This window comes from Elephas maximus, chromosome 1, assembly GCF_024166365.1.
Source record: "Elephas maximus indicus isolate mEleMax1 chromosome 1, mEleMax1 primary haplotype, whole genome shotgun sequence".
NCBI lineage: Eukaryota > Metazoa > Chordata > Mammalia > Proboscidea > Elephantidae > Elephas > Elephas maximus.
In genome coordinates, this window is record NC_064819.1 from 115409865 (window position 1) to 115421986 (window position 12122).

A 12122-nucleotide genomic window follows, 5' to 3' on the forward strand; every position below is an offset into this window, starting at 1 on the left:
ACATCATGTACTGGAGAAACTCAGAACTATTTGAAATTTTACTATTGTCCACGCTTCTATTTTCTGTGTGCCATTGAGTCAAGTCTGACTCATAGTGACCCTGTAGGACAAAGTAGAACTGCTCCATAGGCTTTCCTAGGCTCAAATCTTTAGAGAACCAGGTTGCCAGGTCTTTTCTCCTGAGGAATGACTGGTGGGTTCAAACTGCCAACATTTGGATTAGCAACACTTAACCACTGTGCCACCAGGGCTCCTTTACATGTCATTAAAATGATGTAATTTTGTATACATACTGTGGATAAATATATATTTTATAATGACCAAAATATTTTAATTTTCCAATATTCACAAATAATGTTATTAATAAATTCTCAGCATCTAATATATGACCCACCTGAGATATTTAACCAGATATTATTTTACTAAAATTCAATTTCTGGAATGAAACAACCATTAATTAAAATAAGCCCATTTTTAAACAATTGTCACAGGATGGTACCTACAGAACATTAAAAACAAAGACCAAGTGAGTGGGAAAATTTGCCATCCACTGAACTCTTAAAATGTACAAAGCCAAAGCTACGTGAATGGAAAGTATTGGTATATAAATGGCTGAGTTGGAATTGACACAACGTCAATGGGTTGGTTGGTTGGTATGTAAAGCTACCCAACTCTGCTAGGACATTACAGAATAGCTGCTATAGCAATTCTCACACCCAAAGAAGCATCTCACAAGTTCCTGAAGAGCCTGTGTTTACTCCAAAAGGGGTACGAATCTACCTTCTGCCAAAAGCCAACTACCTTAGCTCTTGAGCAAGGACTTAAAGGTCTTTCCTTTGTTAAAAGAACACAAACTTGAGGCTACTCTTCTCAGCTGAGAGGAAAAAAGGAACCCTGTAATCAAATTGCATGCAAAAATGGTAAAAACTATATAGGGAAAATGGTTATTCATGAGCTTTTGAATGATAATTTGATAAATGGTTTCACAAAATATCAATTTTTCTTTTCTTCAGTGTGGTAAGATTGGGAAAAACAAGACAAATAGTAACAAATATATGTTACAATCATGTCTTAACCGCAGATCTAAATATTTCCATTGAGAGACTTGACGTCCAGTAGATATGCTGAACAAGTAATCTGAGAAGCTGGGCTGTATAAAGAAGAATTCATCAATATTGGAGGGAGACTCATTACCAACTTGAGATACGCAGACGACATAACATCACTTGCTGAAAGTGAAGACAATTTGAACCTCTTACTGATGACTGTAAAAAACTACAACCTTCAGTATGGATTATACCTGACCATAAAGAAAATGAAAATCCTTACAACTGGACCAATAAACAACATCATAATAAATGTCAAAGCCCAGCCCAGCCCCCCAGTGCCGTCGAGTCGATTCGACTCATGATGACCCTATAGGCCAGAGTAGAACTGCCCCATAGAGTTTCCAAGGAACGCCTGGCAGATTTGAACTGCCAACCCTTTGGTTAGCAGCCGTAGCACTTGCCACTATACCACCAGGGTTTCCAAATGTCAAAGAAATTGAAGAATTTCATTCTTCTTGGATCAACAATCAATGCCCATGGAAGCAGCCGTCAAGAAATCAAACTTCATATTGCATTAAGCAAATCTGCTGCAAAAGACCTCTTTGAAGTGTCAAAAAGCAAAGATACCCCTTTGAGGACTAAGATGTGTCTGACCCAAGTCATGATATTTTGAATCACCTCATATGCATGCAAAAGCTGAACAATAAAAAAGGAAGACGGAAGAAGAATTAATGTATTCAAGTTGTGGTGCTGGTGAAGAATATTGAAAATATCATGGACTGCCAGAAGGATGGGCAAATCTATCTTGAAGGAAGTACAGCCACAATGTTCCTAAGAAACAAGAATGGTGAGTCTTTGCTCACTTACCTTGAAAATGTCATCAGGAGGGACCAATTGCTGGAGAAAGACATAATGTCGGGTAAAGCAGAGGGTCAGTGAAAAAAAGGGAGATCTTCCATGAGATGGACTGACACGATGGCTGCAACAATGGACTCAAACTTCACAATGATTTCGAGGATGGCACAGGAGAGGACAAAGTTATATTCTGCTATACACAGGGTCACTATGAGCCAAAGAAATTCTACAACACCTACAACAGATACGCTGGGGAGACAAATGATTGATTAGGAATAAAACTGATTATAACATATTAGCACACTCATGTGCACTAGTTATATTTTAGAATTATGTTCAGATTATATTTTAGAAATAAATTATCCTAAAATTACAGGCAAAACAGGCTTGTACCTGATAATAATAATAAAAGATAGTGAAAAAACCAGACCAGTTGAAATTCCACTGGTGTCTACAAGGTACAATGAAAAGTATCATCAGGTTCTGTGAACAGTTGTGATCTCAGGAGCTGATATGGTTTTCTTACCTTAAGAAAATACAACTGTCATTCATATTATCATCAAGAAAGCATTATTAGATACCAAACAACATAGTTGAAGACATCAAAGCATTCCCTATAATACCATGACTATGGTAGTAAAAGAAAAGTTGGGTGACTTAGGCTGGTTTCTCCAGAGAAGCAAAACCAATGAAGCATATATATATATATAATATATATATATATATAGCCCTGGTGGTGTACTAGTTAAGTGTTTGGTTGCTAACCAAAATGTTGGCAGTTCCAATCCACCAGCCACTCCTTGGAAACCCTACGGGGCAGTTCTATTCTGTGCTGCAGGATGTTTATGAGTTGGAATCGACTCAACGGCAACAGGTTTTATATATAGAGAGAGAGACAGACAGGCAGAGATTTATATCAAAGAAATGGCTCATGTGGTTGTGTTGTAGTTGTTAGGTGCCCTCAAGTCGGTTCCAACCCATAGCAGCACTATGTAGATCAGAAGGAAACTTTACCTGGTCCTGTGCCATCCTCATAACCCTTGCAATGTTTGAACCCATTGTTGCAGCCACCATGTCAAACCATTCTTTCTTCCATGGAACACCGGATGTATTTCTTCCAAAAAAGACGTTCATTCTTCGGGCTGTTCAGGCATATTCATCATTCTTCAGCAATACCATAATTCAAAGGCATCATTTCTTCCTTGGTCTTCCTTATTCATTGGCCAGCTTTTACATGCATACGAGGAGATTGAAAATATCATGGCTTGGGTCAAGCACACCTTAGACCTCAAAGTGGCATCTTTGCTTTTCAAAACTTTAAGGAGGCCTTTTGCAGCAGATTTGCTCAATACAGTAAATATGTCATTTGATATCTTGACTGCTGCTTCCATGTCCAAGTAAAATGAAATCCGTGACAACATCAATCTTTTCTCCATTTATCATGATGTTGCCTGTATGTCCAGGTGTGATAATTTTTGTTTTCTTTACATTGAGATATAATCCATACTGGAGGCTGTAGTCTTTGATCTTCATTAGTAAACATATCAAGTCTTCTTCACTTTCAGCAAGCAAGGTTGCGTTCTCTGCATATTGCAGATTTTAATGAGTTTTCCACCAACCTGATGCCATGTTCTTCTTCATATAGTTCAGCTTCTCAGATTTTTTGCTCAGCATACTGATTGAATAAGTATGGTGAAAGGATACAACCCTGATGTACACCTTTCCTGATTTTAAACCACAGAGCACACCCTTGCTCTGTTTGAATGACTGCCTCTTGGTCTATGTACAGGTTCTACATGTGCACAATTAAATGTTCCAGAATTCCCATTCTTTGCAATGGTATCCATAATATGTTATGCTCCACACAGTCGAATGCCTTTGCATAGTCAATAAAACACAGGTAAACATCTTTTTGGTATTCTCTGCTTTCAACCAAGATTCATCTGACATCAGCAATGATACCCTTCATTCCTTGTCCTCTTCTGAACTCAGCTTTAATTTCTGGCAGTTCCCTGTCGATGTACTGCTGCAGCCATTTTTGAGTTATCTTCAGCAAAATCTTACTTGCATATGATATTAATGATATTGTTAGAAAATCTACAAATTATATTGGGTCACCTTTCTTTGAAATGGGCACAAATAGGAATCTCTTCCAGTTGGTCAGGTACCCATCTTCCAAATTTCTTGGTGTAGATGAGTGCTGCATCTCTTTGTTGAAACATCTCAGTGGGTATTCTGTCAGTTCCTGAAGCTGTGTTTTTCACCAATGCCTCTGGTGCAGTTTGGACTTCTTCAAATGGTTGCAGAGGCTGGAAAGTCTCAGTCTGTGTGTCAAGAGTCAAGCAGAAGGAGTTAGCCACAGTGGCACCTGCATATTGCACAGAGCCGTCTATAAACCAGGCACAAGTTTTTTCTTCCTCAGTCAACTGATCATAAGGAACTTCCCAAGAGGCCATAGGTACAGAGTGGGAGAGGGCAGATAATGTGACAGGAGAGGAGACCATGGGCATTTGGGCCACTTTCTCATGCAACTTACTTATGCCTTCAAGACCTTATCAGTTTGATCTCATATATACTACTGCCATTTAATGATGGAGTGCTGCTGTGTATGTCCCACTTTATGGCTCTGTGGATCAGACAACTCCCGGATCATGACGGTCAGCTCTGGTTGCATGGTGACTTGGTGGCCCATTGTTAAGCATTCAGTCTCTGCTAAGGCCCAGTAACAAGCCAAAAGCTATTTCCCAAAAGGAGACTAGTTATCTGCAGAGGATGACAAGGCATTGCTCCAAACCCTAAGGGTCTCCACTGTGATTCACCAGTAGGAGCCTGCCAAAGACTCCAAACAGCATCTCTATTTGCCACTGACACTTCAAGCACCATTAGATCATCTAGATCATATGGTCCAATGGCAGGGTGGCTTGCATTCTGGTCTTAGCCTGTTGCAGAGCCTTCTCTTTTTGTGGGCCCCTCTCAAAACTAGCAGCTTTTCAAGTCGCTTGATGAATAGGCTGGAGTCACAAATCCAAATGTGTGACATGTTGCCTCTGAAACCCAAAGTCCACCAGGCATTGTGCCTCCTTATTAGTTGTGGGAGGGCCCAGATACAATAAATTATCCTTCACTTTAGAAGACTATCTCAACATGCCCTACACTACTGGGCCACTAGAAATGTCACTGAGTGGAAGGTGCCTGAATTTTTGTTGGATTAATTTCCTACCCTCCAGAAATCCAATGTTTTATCAGGAAGTCCAGAGTCGTTGACAGTTCTTCCTTACTATGTCCAATCAGCATAACATCATCAAATGTGAAGGACCAGTACTACGTTTTGTATAAGGAAAGGCTATCAAGGCCCCTGCAGACTAAATTATGAGATAGGGCTGTGGAGTTGATATACCTCTGAGATAGGACATTGAAGATGCATTCGTTGCCTTGCCAGCTGAATAAACTGCTTCTGGTGGATGCAGACCACATCCACAAGGAAACCACCTTTCAACAGATTGGCTGCTTATAGCAGATCTCATCATGGAGGTGATTACATTATATCAGATCTTATCATGGAGGTGATTACTGCCAAACTACATAAGAACTGCCAAACCACATCCCTCAGCCCCAATCCCCTGGAGCAACCATGGCAGGGCTGGTGGTACCCTTCTCAATGTGGTTTTCTCAGCCATAGAGAGCGAGTGGCAGAGTCTACTCACACCTCTGGAATCAGTGAAGAACAGTGCTCTCGGCAAAAGTTAAGTGCTTGTGTCTAATTTACCACGCAGATCTAAACCCATTTACCACGCAGATCTAAACTCTCTCCCATTTATTTGATCCCTCCACCCTCTGCCCCAGGCCCTGAGCCAGCTTCAGTGGCAGTTGATTTCCCTGGGTCTCAGATAGGTCCTGCTGCTCATCCTGAGCTATTCTCCTGGCCTTGGAGAAGGAATAAATTAACAAATGGGTAGAAAATAATCTGCTGGCTCCCCTAAGCTGAGAACTCAGGGCACAAGAGGCTCCTGTCCAGGCAGAAGCAGTCCCCTGATTTTGAATGCCTTTCACCCCTCATGGACCTGTGTAGGCCCACTTCAGCAGCTAGGCCCTTATTGGCACGGTTCAGGGGTCCATGCACACACCTGAGGCCTGACTTCAACTGTTTCAACTGTGTGGTAGAGAGGCAGGTTTTTGACACTTGACACTGATCTGCTGCTCCTTAATCAGGGTCCTCACCTACCCACATCAGGGGCCTGAGGACTGGTGGCTCCACCCATGCCACCTAGCCAACTGCAACAGGGATCCAAGGAAAAGTGGTGCCTCCCAGCCTTTACAGCTAAAAGCATTGGGTGCTCATGGTCTGGCTGCAGAGCCCATCCACCTGTACACTCTAGGGAAAAGGGAAGTACATTCCTCACAGACACTCAGGAGATGGTTTTCAGCCCCCTCCCTTGCTCAGAGTGTGACCCCCTGCTGCAACCAGATACCTGTGCATACGGCAATCACCACTGCTTCTCTAAGACCATAGATGAGAGCCTGTGCCTTACTCTTGGTGACCAACTACCTGGACACCTGAGCTGATTCCATACAAGAAAAGTGAATAGACTCCTAGGCGCATATACCTGGTAACAGCTCTAGCCATCTGCTGACAGGATGTTAGAGCTTCAAAGGGGCTAATAATCAAGCTAGTTCACTTCAGCAGCGTATCTGGGTATATCAAAACAAAACAAAGCAAGAAGCAAGGACACAGTAAGCAAACATAAAATAAATTGGAGATGAAACGTCAATATTAAATGACATAAAGAAGCAGCCAAAGATTGCTTCAACAAGCTTCCAAAACAAACAATCAAGGAATCTTCCAGATGATGTCATATTCCTGGAATTACCACACGCAGAATACAAAAGATTAATATACAGAACTCTTCAAGAGATCAGGCAAAACGCAGAACAAGCCAAGGAATACACAGATAAAGCAGTCAAGGAAATTACAACAGTTATTCAAGAACATAATGAAAACTTCAATAAAGACAGCAATCAGAAATTCAGAAGATTAAAATTAAATTTCAGAATGAGACAACTCAATAGAAAGTCAGAGGAGGAGAACTGAGGGAATGGAAGTCAGAATTAGTGAGATAGAAGATAAAACACTTAGCACCAGCATAGTCAAAGAAAAATGAGATAAAAGAATTTTAAAAAATGAAGAAACCCTAAGAATCATGTGGGACTATATTAAGAGAAATAACCTACAAGTTATTGGAGTACCAGAACAGGGAGGGATAACAGAAAATAAAGAGAGAATTGTCGAAGACTTCTTGGCAGAAAAATTCCCTTGTATTATGAAAGATGAAAAGATATCTATCCAAGATGCTCACTGAACAACACACAAGGGGACCCCAAAAGAAAGTCACTAGAGCATTTTATAATCAAACTTGCCAAAACCAAAGACAGAGAGAATTTTAAGAACGGCGAGGGATAAATGAAAAGTCACCTACAAAGGACAGTCAATAAGAATAAGCTTGGACTACTCAGCAGAAAATACATAGGCAAGAAGGCAATGGGATGACATGTATGAAGCACTGAAGGAAAAAAAATTGTCAGCCAAAAATTATATATCCAGCAAAACTGTCTCTCAAATATGAAGGCGAAATTAGGACATTTCCAGATAAACATAAGTTTAGGGAATTTGCAAAAACCAAGCCAAAACTATAAGCAATACTAAAGGGAGTCCTCTGCTTAGAAAATCAATAACATCAGATAACAACACAAGACTAGAACACAGGGCAGAGCAGTCAGGTATCAACCTAGATAGAGAAATCACAAAAATCAATTGAGATTAAAAAAAAAAAAATGGTGAAAACAAGGAAACAGAGATATCATTACATAAAAGATGACAAAATTAAATCAATAAAGCAGGATTAAAAAATGTCACATATCTTTCATATAGAGAGGAAACCAGAGAAACAAAATTTGATTGAAATTTAGAAAAATAGGGATAAATATTAAGGTAACTACACAGGAGACTAACAATCCTACACATCAAAATATAATGTAAGAAAAATATAAAGACCAAGAAAAACAAAACCCACAGCAATGAAAAAGAGGAAAATACAATATATAAAGAAAAACTACTCAGCACAAAAAATTAAGTGGAAAAAAGAAACTGTCAACACACACAAAAAAAAAATGACATCAAAATGACAGCACTAATGCCATACCCAAAACCCACTGCCGTCAAGTTGATTCCAACTCATAGCAACACTATAGGACAGAGTAGAACTGCCCCATAGAGTTTCCAAGAAGCACCTGGTGGATTCAAACTGCCAGCCTCTTGGTTAGCAGTTGTAGCACTTAACCATTATGCCACCAGGGTTTCCAATGTTATACCTGTCCATAATTACACTGAATGTAAAGGGACAATATACACCAATAAAAAGACAGAGAGTGGCAGAATGGATAAAAAAAAACATGATCCATCTATATGCTGCCTGCAAGAGACACGTCTTAGACTTAAAGACACAAACTAAAACTAAAAGGATGGAAAAAAATATATCATGCAAACAATAATCAAAAAAGAGCAAGAATGGCAATATTAATTTCTGACAAAATAGACTTTAAAGTTAAAGGATAAGGAAGGACACCATATAATGATTAAAGGGACAATATACCAGGAGGATATAACCATATTAAATATTTATGCGTCCAATGAAAAGGCTTCAAGATACATAAAACAAACTCTAACAGCATTGAAAAGTAAGATAGACAGCTCCACAATAATAGTAGGAGACTTCAACACACCACTTTTGGTGAAGGACAGACATCAAGAAAGAAGCTTAATCAAGACTTAGAAGAGCTAAATGCCACAATCAACCAACTTGACCTCATAGGTATGTACAGAACATTCCACCCAACAGCAGACAAGTACACTTTCTTTTCCAACGCAGATGGAACATTCTCTAGAATAGACCACGTATTAGGTCATAAAGCAAGTCTTAACAGAATCGAAAACATAGGAATATTACAAAACATCTTCTCTGACCAGAAAGCCATAAAAATAGAAATCAATAACAGAAAAAGCAGAGAAAGGAAATCAAACACATGGAAACTGAACAACACCTTGCTCAAAAATGACTGGGTTATGCAAGAAATTAAGGATGGAATAAAAAAATTCATAGAATCAAGTAACAATGAAAACACTTCCTATCAGAACCCTTGGAACACAGTGAAAGCAGCACTCAGAGGTCAGTTTATAGCAATAAATGCACACATACAAAAAGAAGAAAGGGCCAAAATCAAAGAATTATCCCTATAACTTGAACAAATAGAAAGAGAGCAACAAAAGAAACCCTCAGGCACCAGAAGAAAGCAAATAATAAAAATTAGAGCAGAATTAAATGAAATAGAGCACAGAAAAACAATCGAAAGAGTTAACAGAACCAAAAGCTGGCTCTTTGAAAAGGTTAACAAATTCGATAAACCATTGGCCAGACTGATAAGAGAAAAACAGGAGAAGTAAATAACCCGAATAAGAAATGAGATAAGAGATTATCACAACAGACCCAACTGAAATAAAAAGAATCATATCAGAATACTATGAAAAATTGTACTCTAATGAATTTGAAAATCTAGAAGAAATGGACAAAGTTCTATAAACACACTACCTACCTTAACTAACACAAACAGAGGTAGAACAACTAAATAAACCTATAACAAAAGAAGAGTTTGAAAAGGTAATTAACAAACTCCCAACCAAAAAAAAAAACCTCCTGGCCCTGATGCTTCACTGGAGAATTCTACCAAAATTTCAGAGAAGAGTTAACACTACCACTATTACAGGTATTTTAGAGCATAGAAAAGAATGGAATACTCTGAAATTCATTCTGTGAAAATTACAGAGCTCTATTTTATCCCTCATGAACTTAGATGCAAACATCCTCAACAAAATTACAGCCAGTAGAAATCAACAACATATCAAAAAATAATAATAATAATAATTCACCATGACCAAGTGGGATTCATACCAGTTATGCAGGGGTGGTTCAACATTAGAAAAACAATCAATATAATCTATCATATAAACAAAACAAAAGAGAAGAACCACATGATCTTATCAATTGATGGAGAAAAGGCATTTGACAAAGTCTAACACAAATTCACAATAAAAACTCTCAGCAAAACAGGAGTAGAAGGGAAATTCCTCAACATAATAAAGGGCATTTATACAAAACCAACAGCCAACATCATCCTAAATAGAGAGAGTCTGAAAGCGTTCCCCTTGAGAACAGGAACCAGACAAGGATACCCTTTATCACCACTCTTGTTCAACATTGTGCTGGAGGTCCTAGCCAGAGCAATTAGGCTACATATAGAAATAAAGGGCATCCAAATTGGCAAAGAAGAGGTAAAGTTGTCTCTATTTGTAGATGACATGATCTTATACACAGAAAACTCTAAAGAATCCAGAAGAAAACTACTGAAACTAATAACAGAGTTCAGCAAAGTATCAGGATACAAGATAAACATACCAAAATAAGTTGGATTCCCCTACACCAATGAAGAGAATGTCGAAGAGGAAATCAGCGAATCAATACCATTTACAATAGCCCCCAAGAAGACAAAATACTTATGAATAAATGTAACCAGAAATGTAAAAAACCTATACAAAGAAAACTACAAGACACTACTGCAAGAAATCAAGAGACCTAACCATTGCTGTCGAGTCGATTCTGACTCATAGCAACCCTATATATAAGTGGAAAAACGTACCTTGCTCATGGATAGGAAGACTCAACGTTATAAAAATGTCTATTCTACTAAAAGCAATCTGTAGATACAATGCAATTCCAATCCAAATTCCAATGACATTTTTCAATGAGATGGACAAACAAATCACCAACTTCATATGGAAGGGAAAGAGGCTCTGGATAAGTAAAGCATTACTGAAAAAGAACAAAGTGTGACGTGGAGCCAAGATGGCAGAAGAGACAAACGCTTCCACGAGCCCTCTTTACAACAAGTAGAAAGAGTGTATTTGTGACAAGCTGGGAGCCCTGAGCTTCAAAGGCAAGCTTAGAAAATGAACTGAGTGGCAGGGGAAGGAAGAGACCGTTCAGAAGCAGAGAGGATTTACCAGACCTGAATCACAGGGAGCCCTGAGGCACCATTCCTGGAGTGGTGGTGGAGACGAGCTGGTACTAGCATTCGGCCACAGTTTCCTCAGAGAGAAGTAGCCAGCCACACAGCCTACTCACACCTCCGGAACCTGAGAAGAACGGTGCTCTCGGCAAAAGCTAAGTACTTGCGTATATTTTACCACGCCCCCCACCCCCAAGCTGGCTTCAGCAGCTGAATTCCCTGGACCTCAGATAGGACCTGTTGAGCACCTAGAGCCATCCTCTCAGCCTTGGAGAAGGAAAAAAATTTGCAACTGGGGGAAAACATAATTTGCCAGCTCCGCTAACCGGGGAAGCTCAGGACAGCAGCGGCTCCTGTCCAGGCATAAACGGTCCGTGGACTTTGAGCACTTTTCCCTTCTGCATGGACCTGTGTGGGCCTATTTTGGGAGAATAGGCCCTTGTTAGCAGCCTTCTCCCATTTCAGCTGTGTGGTGGAGAGGTGGGTGTTTGCTGGTTGACATTGCTTTGCCTATTAAACAAGGTCCTCACCTACCCACATCAGGAACCTAAGGACTGGTAACTTCACTCAGGTCACCCAGCCACCTGTGACAGGGGTCCAAGAATAACTAGTATCTCCCAGTCCTTGCAACCAAAAACTTTGGGTGCCCATGGTCCGTCTGCAGAACCTGCCCACCTGAATGCTCTAGGGAACGGGGACGTGCCTTCCTCAGAGCTACTCAGGGCTAAGTTCTCAGCCCCCTGCCTTGTTCAGAGCATGACCCCTTGCAGCAATCACATAATAGTACATACACCAATCACCCCTGCCCCTCTAAAACTGTAGGAAAGAGCCTGTACCACACACATGATGATCCGCTACCTGGACACCTGAGATGAATTCATACAAGAAAAGTGAGTGGACTCCTAGGCTGATATACCTGATAATAGCTCTAGCTATCTGGGCACAGGATGTCAGAGCTCCAAAGGTGAAAATAATCAAGCTAGCTCACTCAAGCAACCCATTTGGGTATATCAAAACAAAGCAAAGCAAGAAGCTACAACACAGTAAGCAAGCATAAACTAATATGATAACTTATAGATGGCTCAGAGACAATAGTCAATATCA